Source organism: Stegodyphus dumicola, chromosome 4 (genome assembly GCF_044657685.1).
Source record: "Stegodyphus dumicola isolate Sdum_Otavi_A_Nest chromosome 4, ASM4465768v1".
Classification (NCBI taxonomy): domain Eukaryota; kingdom Metazoa; phylum Arthropoda; class Arachnida; order Araneae; family Eresidae; genus Stegodyphus; species Stegodyphus dumicola.
This window is the reverse complement of record NC_140771.1, coordinates 256,604,293-256,621,170: the sequence shown is the minus strand read 5'-3', so window position 1 is coordinate 256,621,170 and position 16,878 is coordinate 256,604,293. Positions and strand designations below refer to the sequence as shown.

Below are 16,878 nucleotides of genomic sequence, written 5' to 3'. Positions count from 1 at the left end.
CCTTCTCAGCTTGGAATGCAAACTTTTCCGCATCACTGTGATCATCCTGCATACAAACTTCGTTCTTGTCTTGGCATCTAAAATAAAAATTAAAAATTTCAGCCATTTTGCCTCATGCAATTTTCTGATCATGTATCAGTTATTTTGTATCAGATATTAAATACTAATGAACATTCATCCACTAATTTATTAACTTTGTTGTACTTCTGTACATTTATCAGTGTACAGAAATAATTTTCTTAATATAATTGTTTTCACATTTATCTAAAAGCATTTGTTTGCTGATCATTAAAAATAAGTTAACACGTTTCAACTACAAGCAGTAAAAGAACAAAAACGAACATGACGTGAATGAATTATTTTCATCAACTGCACATATTGTGTTAACAGAAAAAGAAAGCCAACGCTTTAAACTATGACAAATTTGGAATAATTGTAAAAAATATTGCAAAGTCATGTTAAAGACTTCAAACAGCCTCTGTTAGTAACATTAAGGGTAATATCGAACTTCCTACCAAACAACTGTATTCCTCAGTATCATGAGATTTTGTCCCTCAATTGATATTAACACTCTTGCGTCATGCTTGTTTGCTCAATCGCTCTTCCATCATGCTTGTTTGCTGGTCACTCATAATCAGCTTGAGCTTTGAAAAGCTTCGTTCAGCAGACGCGACAGTTACTGGAAATGTCAAAGCTATAAGCAATGCAACAGAGACGTTTGGGAAAGAATTTAATGAACTGCAGATTTTTAAAAGCAGCAGTACTTTGTTGCACTAAACCTGTTAAGTTGCCCAATTCAGCACATGAATCATGAGCATCAACAACCGACCCAGAAAGCTAATTCTAATCCACATCCCAATATTTGGTACATGGATTCTTGTGCTTCTTACCACATGACTCCACATAAAGAATTATTAGATGATTATCAGGATGCTAGTATTCATCAAATAAAAACAGGAAGTTCAGTAATAGAAGTAGAGGGTAAGGGTAAAATAACTTTCCTCTTATCTAGAAATAAAAAAAGAGAGTCTGTAACTTTTAGTAATGTTTTACACGTTCCAAAGTTAACAGCCAATTTGCTGTCCATTAAGTATTTAAATAAAGTATTTGGAATGGTTAGTACTTTTACAAGTGAAAGATGTTTTGTGTATGATGGTAAACATTTAGTTGCTACTGGAACAGGTATGGGAGATAATTTGTATTCTCTTGATTTATGTAATGAGTGGGCTTTAATTACTGATAAAAATATTTCAAATGAATTATTACACAAAAGAGTGGGCCATTTAAGTGAAGGAGGAATGACCAGATTAAAAGATATGGTCGAAGGTTTTACATTTAACGGAAAATTGTTAAATTGTGTGTCATGCATTAAAGGCAAAATGCATAGACAACCATTTCCCAAGGGAAAAGCTAAGCGTGCAAAAGAGTTATTAGGCATAGTACACAGTGACCTGTGTGGGCCTATGAATGTTACATCAATTGGTGGTTCTCGCTACTTTATTAGTTTTATTGATGATTTGTCGCGAATGACTTTTGTTTATTTTTTGAAAAATAAATCTGAAGTTTTTGAAAAATTCAAAATATTTCAAGCATTTGTGGAAAGGCAAACTTGCAAATCAATCAAAATCTTACACTCAGATAATGGTACTGAGTATGTAAACAATGAGATGGATAACTATTTAGCATCAAATGGAATTCAGCATCAAAAATCTATTCCATTTACACCAGAGCAAATGGGTGTAGCTGAACGTAGTAACAGAACTCTTGTAGAGCGAGCACGATCAATGTTGGTGGATGCTCACCTTGATCAAAATTATTGGGCTGAGGCAGTGCAAACTGCAAATCACTGTAAAAATATATCTCCAACTATTGCAGTTGCAGGTATGACCCCTTATGAAAAATGGTATGGGGATAAGCCAAATTTAGAATACTTGAGAGTATTTGGATGTTGTGCATTTGCTCACATTCCAAAGCAAAAACGTAAAAAGTGGGATATAAAAGCAAAGGAATTAATGCTTGTTGGGTACTGTCAGGATAGAAAAGGCTATCGATTAATAGATCCCAAAACTTATGAAATAATAAATGCACGAGATGTACAATTTTTGCACAAACTTGCCAAAAGAAAAGCAGCAGTTTTAAGCGTACCACTCTGAGACTGATACTTTGTGGAGGATCTGCAATAAGAGTAGGAAGAGCAGTCTCTTGTATTTTTGAGGGTGAATTAAATCCAATACCACACACACCTTTAAGAAGTTCAGGTCGCAGATTCAATTCTTCAAAATATTTCACAGAATGGAGAGATGAATTAGGATTTCTCTGGATATCTATATCATGAGAAACTTCAATTAAATGAGATATTACAAGTTTTTTCATCATAGATATCTCAGCAGGATTTAATTCAGGTTCATCATCTTTTTCATCATAGTCTTTTGATGCTTCATCAGGAATCTTTGGAGGAGGTATTGGAGGTGGCACAGGTGGTGGAATAGGATCGTCCGAATTTAAATTGTCAATTAATTTCAAAGTTCCTTTCTCTTGTATATCAGCAGAAAGACTCCTATCATCAACATCTGCCATGATAAAGCCTATCGAAAATGTAAATGTCAAAATATAGATTTCTGTAAATTCTAACATATGCAAAGACAAAGACATACTTAGAAAAACTGAAATCATAACAAATATAATGCATGTGTCCCAAATAATTAAAATGTATGACCATCATAAAAAGCAGTTATTTTACTTATGTCACATTACTTTAAAGTTATAACTCTATTGCTGCACAAAAAAAAAAAAAAAAAACTGATTATTATGCCTTTTATTAAATGGTATTCAAATCTATGTCCAAAAACTCATGAATATACAAGTTACCTACTAACTAAATGTAGAAAATGGTTCCCAGTGGAAAAATAATATCTATTTCAATTTGGAACCATCTTGTTTAGTTACCATCTAGACTTTGGTTTGTAAACATGACAGACTAAATAATCATATTTTGTGAAGTTTTTACATCAAGAATATGTTTGTATCAACAGAGCCAGGTTGAAGAAAGGCCAGCACCTGGGTAATCATGTAGCATGTGATCTAATCACTTAGCTATTTATTTTCAGAGGGTGACCCTAAAATTTGCTGTCTTCTCACCTTTATTTTATTGCATGCTCAAATTTAAAAAGAGTGTTTTAGTCTAAGAAATAAATAACTAACTAAACGCAGTAGATCACATACTATATGATTACCGGAACCTGTACATTCTCGCAAGTATACTTCCAACCTGGCTTTCTGTCCCAATTTTGAGAGGTGTGGTCTTCACGAATTAGTCCCTCTGAAACCCACCATGTTTCTTATCGAGAACAGAAATTCCAATGTTGAAGATCTTGATGAATTAAATACTTCAAGTCTTAATAAGAGATTAAAGTATAGAACTAAATTGTTAAATGATCTGAGACAACGATTTAGAAAAGAATACCTTAGTCAACTGGTTAAAACATAATGAAAAATGAACTCGGGAACCTGTAGTATGAGAAAAAGTACTGATGGAGGATGATAACAGAAAACCTTTATTTTGGTCCTGAGCCCGAATTACAGAATTGATGCCTGGAAGTGATGGAGAGATTTGTACGGTTAAACTTAAGACCCGGCATGGAACAGCTGTACAACCAACACAATGCATCTTTCCTCTGGAGATACAGGCCAATGATAGAAACATGATTCCTGATAAGAAACTGGGTGCAGAGGAATCTAATTCTAGTGCTGGATGTATGTTAAAAAGGGGAACTGCACCTGATAAAAAGGTGATGCAACAATATTCCTCCTCAGGACAACTTGTGAAAGCTCCAAAAAAAAAAAAGCTTTATCTTTTAAATAATGTTTGTTATGAGCTTGAGACTCAACCTGAGTCTCAAAGGGGGAGGGAGTATGTTGTGAAATGAACTGAAGTAATAACTAGCGCAAGGTGCTGCTGTTTGTGACGTCAGCCTGCGTGCTGAGTTTTTCGAATGTTTTGTTTGTAGACAGAACGAAAGCTGATCTCGGAAGAGTGAGAATGTTGTGATGAAAATAAAGAATGGCTTATTAAGAATTTTTTGTCTTTATTCATAATGCACCCAGCCTCGGGTAGAGGCAGCCCGCAACTGAACAAACTGTTTTGAATATATTTGATTTATATATTTTATGTGTTCTTCGTTAACAGTAGCTCTAAATGGCACTTTAAACTAATTTGGTGTCCATCCTTGACAATCAAGTACATTCATGCAAGCTGACAATTAATACATGTAATCTTTCCATAAGATAACACAGCCACAATCGAAGATATGATTTTTGCCATCCCATGTCTCCTAAAATGCTACTGGTATAGCTGCATTGGCACTGGCCTTGAATACAGCATGTCATACCATCAGAATTGCTTTCAAATAGTCTCACTGCAAGAACACTACTTCCAGGTAAGTCCTCACACTAAGTGCGAAAAACGTTTGAGATTACTACAAGTTCAATAACCGGATTCTCTAAAAGAACACCAAATGTCATGTTGCACAAAATGTGAGCAATTTTCACACTGCCAAAGATATCTGGAGAATACATCACTCCAAACACTTTATCAAATATTCAATATCTGAGTCACTTCCACAGCATCTGCCATTCATGCTGCCAGAGGCATTTACTTTGGACATTACTGCGTGGTCTTAACTACATAAATTACAATATTGAATCAAGTTATCATATATATTTGTCCATTTATATTTTGCGATTAAAATTAACTTTAAAAAATTTCTATCGCAATAACTTGCAAATATTTTTATTGGCAAATATAATGACAAAAATCCAAGAAATGACTAACCATACACATAATAATTAAACAACATATATATCAATAATTCATTTCTCTTTTTCTTTAAATTCAGAAATTTCAAAAATTTAGAAAATTACTCATTTGAATGATGCGAATATTAATACGATGTTTGACTAAAGGTAAATTCATATTTTTATTCTTTGAAAAGCAAAAACTGCTTTCATAAATAAATTTTACTTTTATAATTATAGAGCATCTTACCAAGAATTGTTACTTACTTGTTCTTTTCCTTCTCTAAATCTATTGAGAATGGCTATTCAACTAACCAAGATGCAGTCTTCCTGGTATGGCAAAATATAATAGCCTGTCCTATTGACACAGTACCATATATATGTTACACAAAGCTTGATATTTCTTTATCTCTGCATACTATGTAATACTGATCTATATTATCCAAACTGTCTTCTTCCCTTTTCAGTTTAATTATAATAGGATCAGAAAAAATCAATTCTGCAAATTCCATGAATTCTTCAGAACAAGTAGCTGAGAACAGCAGCATCTGACAGTCTTTCAGTAGCTGCTTATGAATGCGAATAGACTGGTCTTGATATCCTTGAGTCGAGATCATAACATCTGCTTCATCTAAAACAAATACTTTTATTTTCCTGAGATCAAAAAACTTATAGCGCATTGCCCAATCATAAACTTTACCAGGAGTTCCAATCATAAAATGAGCAGTAATTTTTTCTCCTCTTTGCAAAACCTCACCTCTAACAGCAAAACAAAATTCAATGTTAGGACAAAATTTTGCCATTTGTTTTGTCACTTTTCCTGTCTGCATGGCTAACTCATATGTTGGGGACAAAATAAGCACGTGAGGATATTTCAAGTTTGTGTCCACTCTGCTCAAACTTGTCAAAAGAAAAGCAGCAGTTTTCAGGGTACCACTCTGAGACTGAGCAATCATATTTTGTGGAGGATCTGCAATAAGAGTAGGAAGAGCAGTCTCTTGTATTTTTGAGGGTGAATTAAATCCCATACCACACACACCTTTAAGAAGTTCAGGTTGCAGATTCAATTCTTCAAAACATTTCACAGAATAAAGAGGTGAATTCGGATTTGTCTGGATATCTATATCATGAGAAACTTCAATTAAATGAGATCTTACAAGTTTTTTCATCAGAGATATCTCAGCAGGATTTAATTCAGGCTCATCATCTTCTTCATCATCATCTTTCGAAGCTTCATCAGGAATCTTTGGAGGAGGTATTGGAGGTGGCACAGGTGGTGGAATAGGATCGTCCAAATTTAAATTGTCAACTAATTTTGAAATTCCTTTCTCTTGTATATCAGAAGAAAGACCCCAATCATCAACATCTGCCATCATAAAGCCTATCAAAAATGTAAATTTCAAAATTTAGATTTCTGTAAATTCTAACATATGCAAAGACAAAGACATACTTAGAAAAACTGAAATCATAACAAATATAATGAAATTTAGATTTCTGTAAATTCTAACATATGCAAAGACAAAGACATACTTAGAAAAACTGAAATCATAACAAATATAATGCCTGTGTCCCAAATAATTAAAATGTATGAAGATCATAAAAAGCAGTTATTTTACTTATGTCACATTACTTTAAAGTGATAACTCTATTGATGCACGAAAAAGTCTCATTGTACTCATAGTGTAGTCATGGTACGACCAATACAATGCATCTTTCCTCTGGAGATACAGGCCAATGATAGAAACATGATTCCTGATAAGAAACTGGGTGCAGAGGAATCTAATTCTAGTGCTGGATGTATGTTAAAAAGGGGAACTGCACCTGATAAAATGGTGATGCAACAATATTCCTCCTCTGGACGACTTGTGAAAGCTCCAAAAAAAAACTTGATCTTTTAAATAATGTTTGTTATGAGCTTGAGACTCAACCTGAGTCTCAAAGGGGGAGGGAGGATGTTGTGATATGAACTGAAGAAATAAATGGCGCGAAGCTCTGCTGTTTGTGAAGTCAGCCTGCGTGCTGAGTTTTTCGAATGTTTTCCTTGTAGACAGAACGAAAGCAGATCCCGGAAGAGCGAGAATGTTGTGATGAAAAAAAAGAATGGCTTATTAACCCCTTCGAGCCGGGTAGCGAAAACGTGCGCTTATAGCTGAGGCCGGCAGTGTCTTACGCGAGCGTCTCTCCAGGGCTGGGGGCTTTTTTGCTACTAAGCCTAAATCCATGAAATTTCCGAAGTATCAACGCATTGTTTAAAAATGCTCTATAGAGTATTTAAACGGCTTATGCTTTATAGATATTTATATATATATACTTTAATTACCTTATTTCTTGTTTAAATGCATATTTTACACATTTTATTTTAATTACTCACCATTTTATGAATTTTAACATTATACATCTGAAAACTAAATATATTACTTAAAATTCTCTTTTCGTATGAAAAATTTGAAAACAGGGATCTACACACAGTCCTACGTTACATTCCTTGCACTCGTAATAACTCATTTGCCGTTTTGGAGGATTTTTCCAGGAATGTGAACAAACGAAGCATCGTCGTCTTATTTTCTTATCAGTCTCTTCTGAACAAAGTTTTGGAAAATGTCTTTCAGTTATTCTTTCAGAATCAATATCTGAAATATTTTGCATCATTTCTGCTATTTCATGCTCTGTTAAACATTTTCGACGCTTCCACATTGCAACAGTAAAAACAAAGAATTCACGTCTAACAAGATCTAATTATTTTCTAAAAACTGAACTGCAAACCGAAATACCCAATGCTTTAGAGCAAATAAAACTTCTCTACTTACAGTAAACAACTACCACCTGTGATTTAAAGAGACGTAATAAATCACCCCATTCAGATTATATAATCAAAAAACATGTGTATGTGAGTCATGCTTCTCTCATTTCGAGTAGAAGGTCTAATGTACATGTATCTGAAACCATATGGACATACAGTGCCATCTTGTGGCAGAAATTATAGTTTGAAAAACGTTCCAAAGTACTGGCACAAATACGTGACAGTCGGTAGAGAACGGTAGAATCCTCTGGCGCGACTGCGTGTCGGCCGGTTGGTAAGTGTGTTCGTTGCTGGCACGTATACGTGACAGTCAGCGTGAAGGGGTTATGAATTTTTTGTCTTTATTCATAATGCACCCAGCCTCGGGTAGAGGCAGCCCGCAACTGAACAAACTGTTTTGAATATATTTCATTTATATATTTTCTGTGTTCTTCGTTAACAGTAGCTCTAAACGGCACTTTAAACTAATTTGGTGTCCATCCTTGACAATCAAGTACATTCATGCAAACTGACAATTATCTATGTAATCTTTCCACAAGATAACACAGCCACAATTGAAGATATGATTTTTGCCATCCCATGTCTCCTAAAATGCTACTGGTATAGCTGCATTGGCTCTGGCCTTGAATACAGCATGTATCTGAATTGCTTTCAAATAGTCTCACTGCAAGAACACTACTTTCAGGTAAGTCCTCACACTAAGTGTGAAAACTTTTGAGATTACTACAAGTTCAATAACCGGACTCTCTAAAAAAACACCAAATGTCATGTTGCACAAAATGTGAGCAATTTTCACACTGCCAAAGATATCTGGAGAATACATCACTCCAGACACTTTATCAGACATTCAATATCTGAGTCACTTCCACAGCATCTGCCATTCCTGCTGCCAGAGGCATTTACTTTGGACATTACTGGGTGGTCTTAACTACATAAATTACAATATTGAATCAAGTTATCATATATTTTTTGTCCATTTATATTTCGTGATTAAAATTAACTTTAAAAAATTTATATCGCAATAACTTGCAAATATTTTTATTGGGAAATATAATGACTAACCATACACAGAATAATTAAACAGCATATATATCAATAATTCATTTCTCTTTTTCTTTAAATTCAGAAATTTCAAAAATTTAGAAAATTACTTATTTGAATGATGCGAATATTAATACCATGTTTGATTAAAGGTAAATTAATATTTTTATTCTTTGAAAAGCAAAAACTGCTTTCATAAATAAATTTTACTTTTATAATTATAGAGCATCTTACCAAGAATTGTTACTTACTTTTTCTTTTAGTTCTCTAAATCTATTGAGAATAGCTATTCAACTAACCAAGATGCAGTCTTCCTGGTATAGCAAAATATAATAGCCTGTCCTATTGACACAGTACTATATATGTTACACAAAGCTTAAAATTTCTCTTCTTTATCTCTGCATACTACGTAATACTGATCTATATTATCCAAACTGTCTTCTTCCCTTTTCAGTTTAATTATAATAGGATCAGAAACAATCAATTCTGCAAACTGCATGACTTCTTCAGAACAAGTAGCTGAGAACAGCAGCATCTGACAGTCTTTCAGTAGCTGCTTATGAATGTGAATAGACTGGTCTTGATATCCTTGAGTCGAGATCATAACATCTGCTTCATCTAAAACAAATACTTTTATTTTCCTGAGATCAAAAAAACTTATAGCGCATTGCCCAATCATAAACTTTGCCAGGAGTTCCAATCATAAAATGAGCAGTAATTTTTTCTCCTCTTTGCAAAACCTCAGCTCTAACAGCAAAACAAAATTCAATGTTAGGACAAAATTTTGCCATTTGTTTTGCCACTTTTCCTGTCTGCATGGCTAACTCATATGTTGGGGACAAAATAAGCACGTGAGGATATTTCAAATTTGTGTCCACTCTGCTCAAACTTTCCAAAAGAAAAGCAGTAGTTTTAAGCATACCACTCTGAGACTGAGCAGTCATATTTTGTGGAGAATCTGCAATAAGAGTAGGAAGAGCAGTCTCTTGTATTTTTGAGGGTGAATTAAATCCCATACCACACACACCTTTAAGAAGTTCAGGTTGCAGATTCAATTCTTCAAAACATTTCACAGAATAAAGAGGTGAATTCGGATTTGTCTGGATATCTATATCATGAGAAACTTCAATTAAATGAGATCTTACAAGTTTTTTCATCAGAGATATCTCAGCAGGACTTAATTCAGGCTTTAGGATTTCTCTAGATATCTATATCATGAGAAACTTCAATTAAATGAGATCTTACAAGTTTTTTCATCAGACATATCTCAGCAGGATTTAATTCAGGTTCATCATCTTTTTCATCATCGTCTTTTGATGCTTCATCAGGAATCTTTGGAGGAGGTATTGGAGGTGGCACAGGTGGTGTAATAGGATTGTCCAAATTTAAATTGTCAACTAATTTCGAAATTCCTTTTTCTTGTATATGAGGAGAAAGACCCCAATCATCAACATCTGCCATGATAAAGCCTATCGAAAATGTAAATGTCAAAATATAGATTTCTGTAAATTCTAACATATGCAAAGACAAAGATATACTTAGAAAAACTGAAATCATAACAAATATAATGCATGTGTTCAAATAATTAAAATGTATGAAGATCATAAAAAGCAGTTATTTTACTTATGTCACATTACTTTAAAGTGATAACTCTATTGCTGCACTTAAAAAAAAATAATAAATAAATAAAAATAAATCTGATTATTATGCCTTTCATTAAATGGTATTCAATTCTATGTCTAAAAACTCATGAATATACAAGTTACCTACTAACTAAATGTAGAAAATGGTTCCCAGTGGAGAAATAGTATCTATATCAATTTGGAACCATCTTGTTTAGTTACCATCTAGACTTTGGTTTGTAAACATGACAGACTAAATAATCATATTTTGTGAAGTTTTTACATCAAGAATATGTTTGTATCAACAGAGCCAGGTTGAAGAAAGGCCAGCACCTGGGTAATCATGTAGCATGTGATCTAATCACTTAGCTATTTATTTTCAGAGGGTGACCCTAAAATTTGCTGTGTTCTCACCTTTATTTTATTGCATGCTCAAATTTAAAAAGAATGTTTTAGTCTAAGAAATAAATAACTAACTAAAAGCAGTAGATTACATACTATATGATTACTGGAACCTGTACATTCTCGCAAGTATACCTCCAACCTGGCTTTCTGTCTCAATTTTGAGAGGTGTGGTGGTACAAGAGACTCGCACCATTCTCCCTCTATCACCAATCTCTTGAAAAGACTTCAGGTTTGCTGTATATTTTCAGTGTCCCTTGCTGCAGACACTATGTGCTTACATACATCCATGCTTTCTCCAGGATTTAAAGACAGACCCATCAATATGTATCACTAATCATTACAGTAACTGGACTCGTCAACAGGTTAAAAGAAGGCAAATATTCAAGTAGGCATATTAGATATCATAAAGCCTAACTGCTGATGAAATTCCGAAGGTTGCTAAACCTTCTCCTACCATTAAACTCTCAAAAAGGTGTCAGCTAGCTGCATATTTTGAGTGCCCCCTTGCCAACAAAACACTTACAAACACACATGCCTTCTCTGAGAATTGAACCTGGACTCTCTGGGACAGCAGTCACCATCTCTAACCATTATCCCATCTTTATGTCTACAGCAGGAGTATGAACCAGTCCTTAATTAAAAATTAGAGGAACAAATTAGTTATTTCACAACAATTTTTTTTTAAATTCTAAAGATGACAAAGATTATTATTATTATAATTGACAAAGATTATTTGCCATAGAGATGTATATAGCATGAAGAAGGTAAAATTAAATATTAAATCACTATCAGAGCACACAATGCAATTTCTCAATATTTCACTAAATGCAACTTTTCAAGTAATCTTCACTTAAATTTTCCCAATAAGGCCTAGTGATCTTTTCTTTCTTCCTTCAATGAGGTTAACAAACATAAAACATACAGTTGAACTTCTCTCCCATCATCATAAAAAACTGCAGATAGAAACTTACTATTCAAACTAGCACTCGTAAAGCACTTTTCTAGGTGAAGTTAGCATTGTGCTTTATTTTCATAGGTGGTTTAAAAAAAAAAAAAAAAAATTCTGGATAGTTAATTGCGCTTTTGGATTTCATGAGAGATCCAAATGGTGACCTTGAGAGAGCAGCAGGCACAATAAATCCCTAATGACCATGTCATAAATGAATACATCTTCCAGATTCTGTAAAACAGTTGTTCCAGAATTTAGCTTTGGTAGGGTCACTGGTAAGTCTGAATTAATTTAATGACCAGTGACCTATACTGGTGACTCTTCTAAACATAAAAAGTAATAATTACTGTACGCAGTCCAAAATATAGATATTGAAACCCCCAGCAAATTTTTCTTTTCTTTACAAAGGTTTAGAAATGAGAAATATAATACTCAAAGCATGTGTGCTGTTAAAATGATTTTCTCCCTACTAATTAAAAACACCGCCAGTCGCATTTGATGTGCTAGGCACACATCGAGCACTTTTGTTTGCTCTGCCTCCTTCTCTCCAGCCAATTAGCTTGCTAAAAAGAAATAAAGAAGCTCATTTTTTTAAATGGCTCATTACTGGAGACATGAAGTGGATGCTATGCAATAATGTTACAAAAAAAAGATTACAGGATACACTAAATGAACCTCCTTTTGTAGAGGATAGCATCCCAAAAAAGTAATGCTTTGTGTATGTTGGGACAACAAAGAAATTGTGTAACATAAATTATTGCTACCAAGTCAGGCAATATACTTTTTCAAATGATAGTTCTAAAAGCAGAAACCGAAGCTAATTGCTCAGAACTGACCAATCGTCGAGGTGTTATCTTTCACCATGACAATGCTCGGACCTACACTTTAAAGAGTATCAGGCAAAGACCTATTCAGCATGGCTGAGATGTTTTGTCATCCTTAATGTTCACCAGACCTTGATCCCCCTCACATTTCCATCTCACCTTTGTCTCTGAGAGATTGTCAAGCAGGGCCTCAGTAACTTCTTTATGAAGAACCTAATAACATTTTTATGAAAGAAATTTCTCAGCAGCCAAAAGGAAAGCAAAAAGTCATAGAACAAAATGATACTTATGTAACACCAAATGTGGCGATATGTGTCTGCCACTGGTTTCTGTCACGATTGCGACAAACCCTTTTGAAGTTGAAAACTCTTTTGCTGGAGTGGTTTAATTGCTTGTTGGTTCGTGTCATGCGTGTTTTGAAATGGCCTATGTTGCAATGAGAGATGTGGTTGTAAGAGGGTCTGGGACATTTTAGGCATAAAGTTCGAAATGTACACAAAAAATTTAGATAGTAATGTGCCACCGTGGCGAGAAATTTTTCGCAACATTTGGCGACCTGACGGCGCATATAAGAGTAGTTCCAAATTTTCTTATGTTTTTTATTGCTTCATTAGTATTTATCATCAAAAACTTTTAAGATGATCCAATAAACGTATATGCTGAAACATTTGCCTAGCACTTACCATCTCCCTATGGAAGGGGAAGCTTTGCGATGAATTTTGAAAGGATATTTAGTACTGCAAGTGCAAACACACATTGTATTTAATGAAAAAAACCCAGACTGTATCACGAAGACAAAAATTTCACATGATGTGAAAAAATACCAAAATCCAGAGAGATTTAGTATGCATTTAGGTAAAATATTGATTTATATAATTTTTATAGAAATGACACAATTAGCAGGAAATAATCACAAATTGGGTATTTTGGGTTTTATTGATGATTTAAGCTTAAAAAAATCAAGAAAGGAGAAGCACACTTAAACAAAGGAGTTTTAACTGAAATGTTTTTTTAAAAGAAAATAAATTCCAAACTTTTTACTTAAAAAAAAAGTTATTTATGATACTTTTCAGTTATGTGCCTGCTATGCATTTTGGCAGGTTTTTTTATGGGTAAATAACTTTAAGTTGTAAGATTAGTTTACATAAGGATGCATACACACATGCTGTATTTTTCCATCTAATTTATTTTTCATGTAGCCATAGAATGACCACTATCAAACCTTACCAGAAACTAAACTCTATTTTATGCATATTTTCACAAATTTGGGCGCTATGTCAAATATGCTTTCATTCTCACTTTATGATAAATCGACAGTTCTCAGAAATTATTCATTTCTTAGTATCTGGGTTTGCTTATCTTTGGTGACAAATGCCACCAGAAAAACCAATTAGGCCCCATATTTGGTAATTCTACTAATTAAGCATATAGATTGCTTGTTTCTCACTGTATCAAAAAAAAAAATAATTATAAAATGAAAATAAATTTTAAAAGTTTTAATCATATTACACTAAAAGAGAGTATTTAACATGTGGCAATGAGAAAATCTGATAAAGAATTGACAAACACTAAATATTTTTTCTGCATTTACTAATATTTTTCATCTTAAAAAGCAAAACATATTATACACGTATGTAAGTTAGACAACTAAAAATAACAGACCTCTTACTCTAAGATACCTTTTATTCTCTTAAGGAAAGCATATTTAATTTTAAAATATAGACCAAAAATGTAAAATGCCACATGCGTAAATGTCATCAACTTCACTTATTGCAAATATATATATACGTATATATGTATACAGTCAAAAGTCGTTAATCCGGACTCGTGGGGACTTCGGCTATTCCGGGTTATCGATTTTTCCGGATTATAGATCATCAGTTTAAATCTGGTAAAATGGCATGCAGAAATTATAAAATTAAAAATATGAAACCGTAATTTATGAAATAAAGAACAATTATGATCTAAAGGGTATCAAAATTTACAAAAAAAAAGCTTAATATTTATTTGTTTACTTTATTAAACATTTCTTTCAATGTAAGTTCAATGTAAGTCCTATAATTGCTGTGTCGAGAATACCGACTAATTTGTCAATCAAAATTTTTTCATTTTCAATAACCTCTGTCACTTTCTTCCCTATTGGACGAGGCATTTGATTTAAATCATATCAAAGCCGAGTAAGCAATTATAAGCCAAATAAAATAAAAACATCTGCCCTTAGCTTTTAGCTTACACCGTCCGTTATACATTTGATGCGCAGGCGAAAACGTATTCTGCACTTGCGCACACGCATATGTCCAGTAGTCAAGGTATTACGCGCGCGCGTAAAACTTTCTGCGCATGTGCCAACACGGCGCATGCGCAGAAAGTTTTTTAGCTTTAAGGAGCGGATTATGGGTTTCCGAATTAGCGACTTTTGACTGTATAATACATTTTTAAATGAATTTACCAAATGTCAAGACATTTCTCCCACTGTAATAACCAATTTTCCGAAAATAAGAAAAATAATTATTAGATTACAATTAAACGTAAAATGAAATAAACTACTGATATATTCTAAGCATTCACAAACTGCAATTAAAGTAACCGTATTCCTAAATAAAGTTAATGTTAAGATGTGTAGTTATTGCGTGAGTAATAATTATTTTTTATTTCAAGTATTTTATATTTTTGCATGTGTTTAATTATTTTGTAAAACTAACTTTAATGTTTTGTTAATATTCATATTTATATTTCTTTTATGGTGAATGGCAACAAGTAGTTATTCATATTTATATTTATTTTACGCTGAATGGGAACTAATAATGATTTGTGATTATTCCGTTTTCTAATGTTGATTCTATTGTTATTCAAGCAGCAGCTCATTTAATAGCAAAAAGATAAAAGCACTAACTTAGCTATTCATTAGTGATTCTTGCTGTTTCTAATTATAATGCAGTTTGAATATCAGTAGTCAACATACTGCTGACCCTGTTTTATTTTTGAAATGACAACACGTGACTCATGGAGAAGAATTGGTGCAGGTGCAGTGGCTGGAACTTCATAAGAGGAGTGTAAAAATACCTCCTCTTTGGGAATGATAAGCCAGAAATATGTTTTTTTTTTTTTTTTTTTTTTTTTTTTCCAAGGTGCAGTTCCAAGGTCAGTAATATTGTTTCAGAAGAAACGAAATTAAATTATTTAATTTCACAACTTGAACCTAAGTTAGTCGGAAGTATCTGGGATATTGTAACGAACAAAAGTGCCACAAAATATTCAGATGCTAAAATTACATGTATTTAAGGAAAGTGAAAATGTACAGATTAAATGTTTGATTACTGATATTGAGCTTGGAGACAAGACAACTTTTGCAAAAATTGAGATCAGTTGCTACTACAGATGTGTCTGAAAATTTAATCAAATAATTTTGGCTTGAGAAGCTACCTAAATAAAGAATATATTATTAGTTAGTGATGAAGATATACGCAAGTTAGCGTGTATGGCAGATAAAATTAGTGATATGAATCAGAAATCAGAAGTATTATCCTGCAGGGAGGGGGGGGCACGCCACGGCATGCAATGAATTGGAAGTTGATCTGTCAGCACTATCCTTATCTTCGGGGCAGATGTTTTCATTTTATTTGGCTTATAATTCCTTACTAAATGTAGTATTTCATCTCGATGTATTCCATCTTTGATGTGATTTAAATCAAATTCCTCGTCATTATAATTTGCTTCCGGTAGTAAAGAAAGTGACACAAAGGTTATTGAAATCGAAAAAATTTTGATTGCGGTATTCTCGACACAGCAATTATAGGACTTGAACAGGGGAACTTTGTCACTAAACAAGAAATTATCTCTGTTTATAGAATTAAAGAGAAAGTATTATCACATAAAACGAAGCAACTTAAACAACTTACATTGAAAGAAATGTTTAATAAAGTAAACAAATAAATATTAAGCTTTTTCTTTTTGTAAATTTTGATACCCTCTAGATCATAATTATTCTTTATTTTATAAATTACGGTTTCATATTTTTAATTTTATAATTTCTGCATGCCATCTTGCCAGATTCAAACTGATGATCTATAATCCGGAATCGCCGAAGTGCCGACGAGTCCGGATTAACGACTTTTGACTGTATAAATAAATAAAAATAAAGTACAATTCACAAAGCAAAATTAGCTACGTAATTAATTAAAAATGTATCTGGTTAATCTTTGAATTATGGTAACTTTGCGATTTTTTGGTGAAAATTTGGCGACCAACCGTGCTACAGCAACCTGCCAGGTGGTGGTTTTTTTTTTTTTTTTTTTTTTTTTTTTTTTTTACGCCATTTTGTTTTTCACGAATAAAGGCATGTTTTTATTTATTTATTTACTTTTTTTACTCAACATTTTTTTCAAACAATCTGCTAGCCGAATTACGCATATGCTAGAACTTTTATGGAACAAAAGTGCTTAA

At 33.2% G+C, this 16,878-nt stretch overlaps 2 pseudogenes; both read right to left on the bottom strand.

Annotated features, from left to right (window-relative positions):
• Nucleotides 1-5,096: 5,096 nt before the first annotated feature.
• Nucleotides 5,097-6,167, bottom strand: LOC146997860 (DEAD-box helicase Dbp80 pseudogene; annotated as a pseudogene).
• Nucleotides 6,168-8,921: 2,754 nt separating this feature from the next.
• LOC146997859 (DEAD-box helicase Dbp80-like) lies at nucleotides 8,922-10,096 on the bottom strand (annotated as a pseudogene).
• Nucleotides 10,097-16,878: the final 6,782 nt, after the last annotated feature.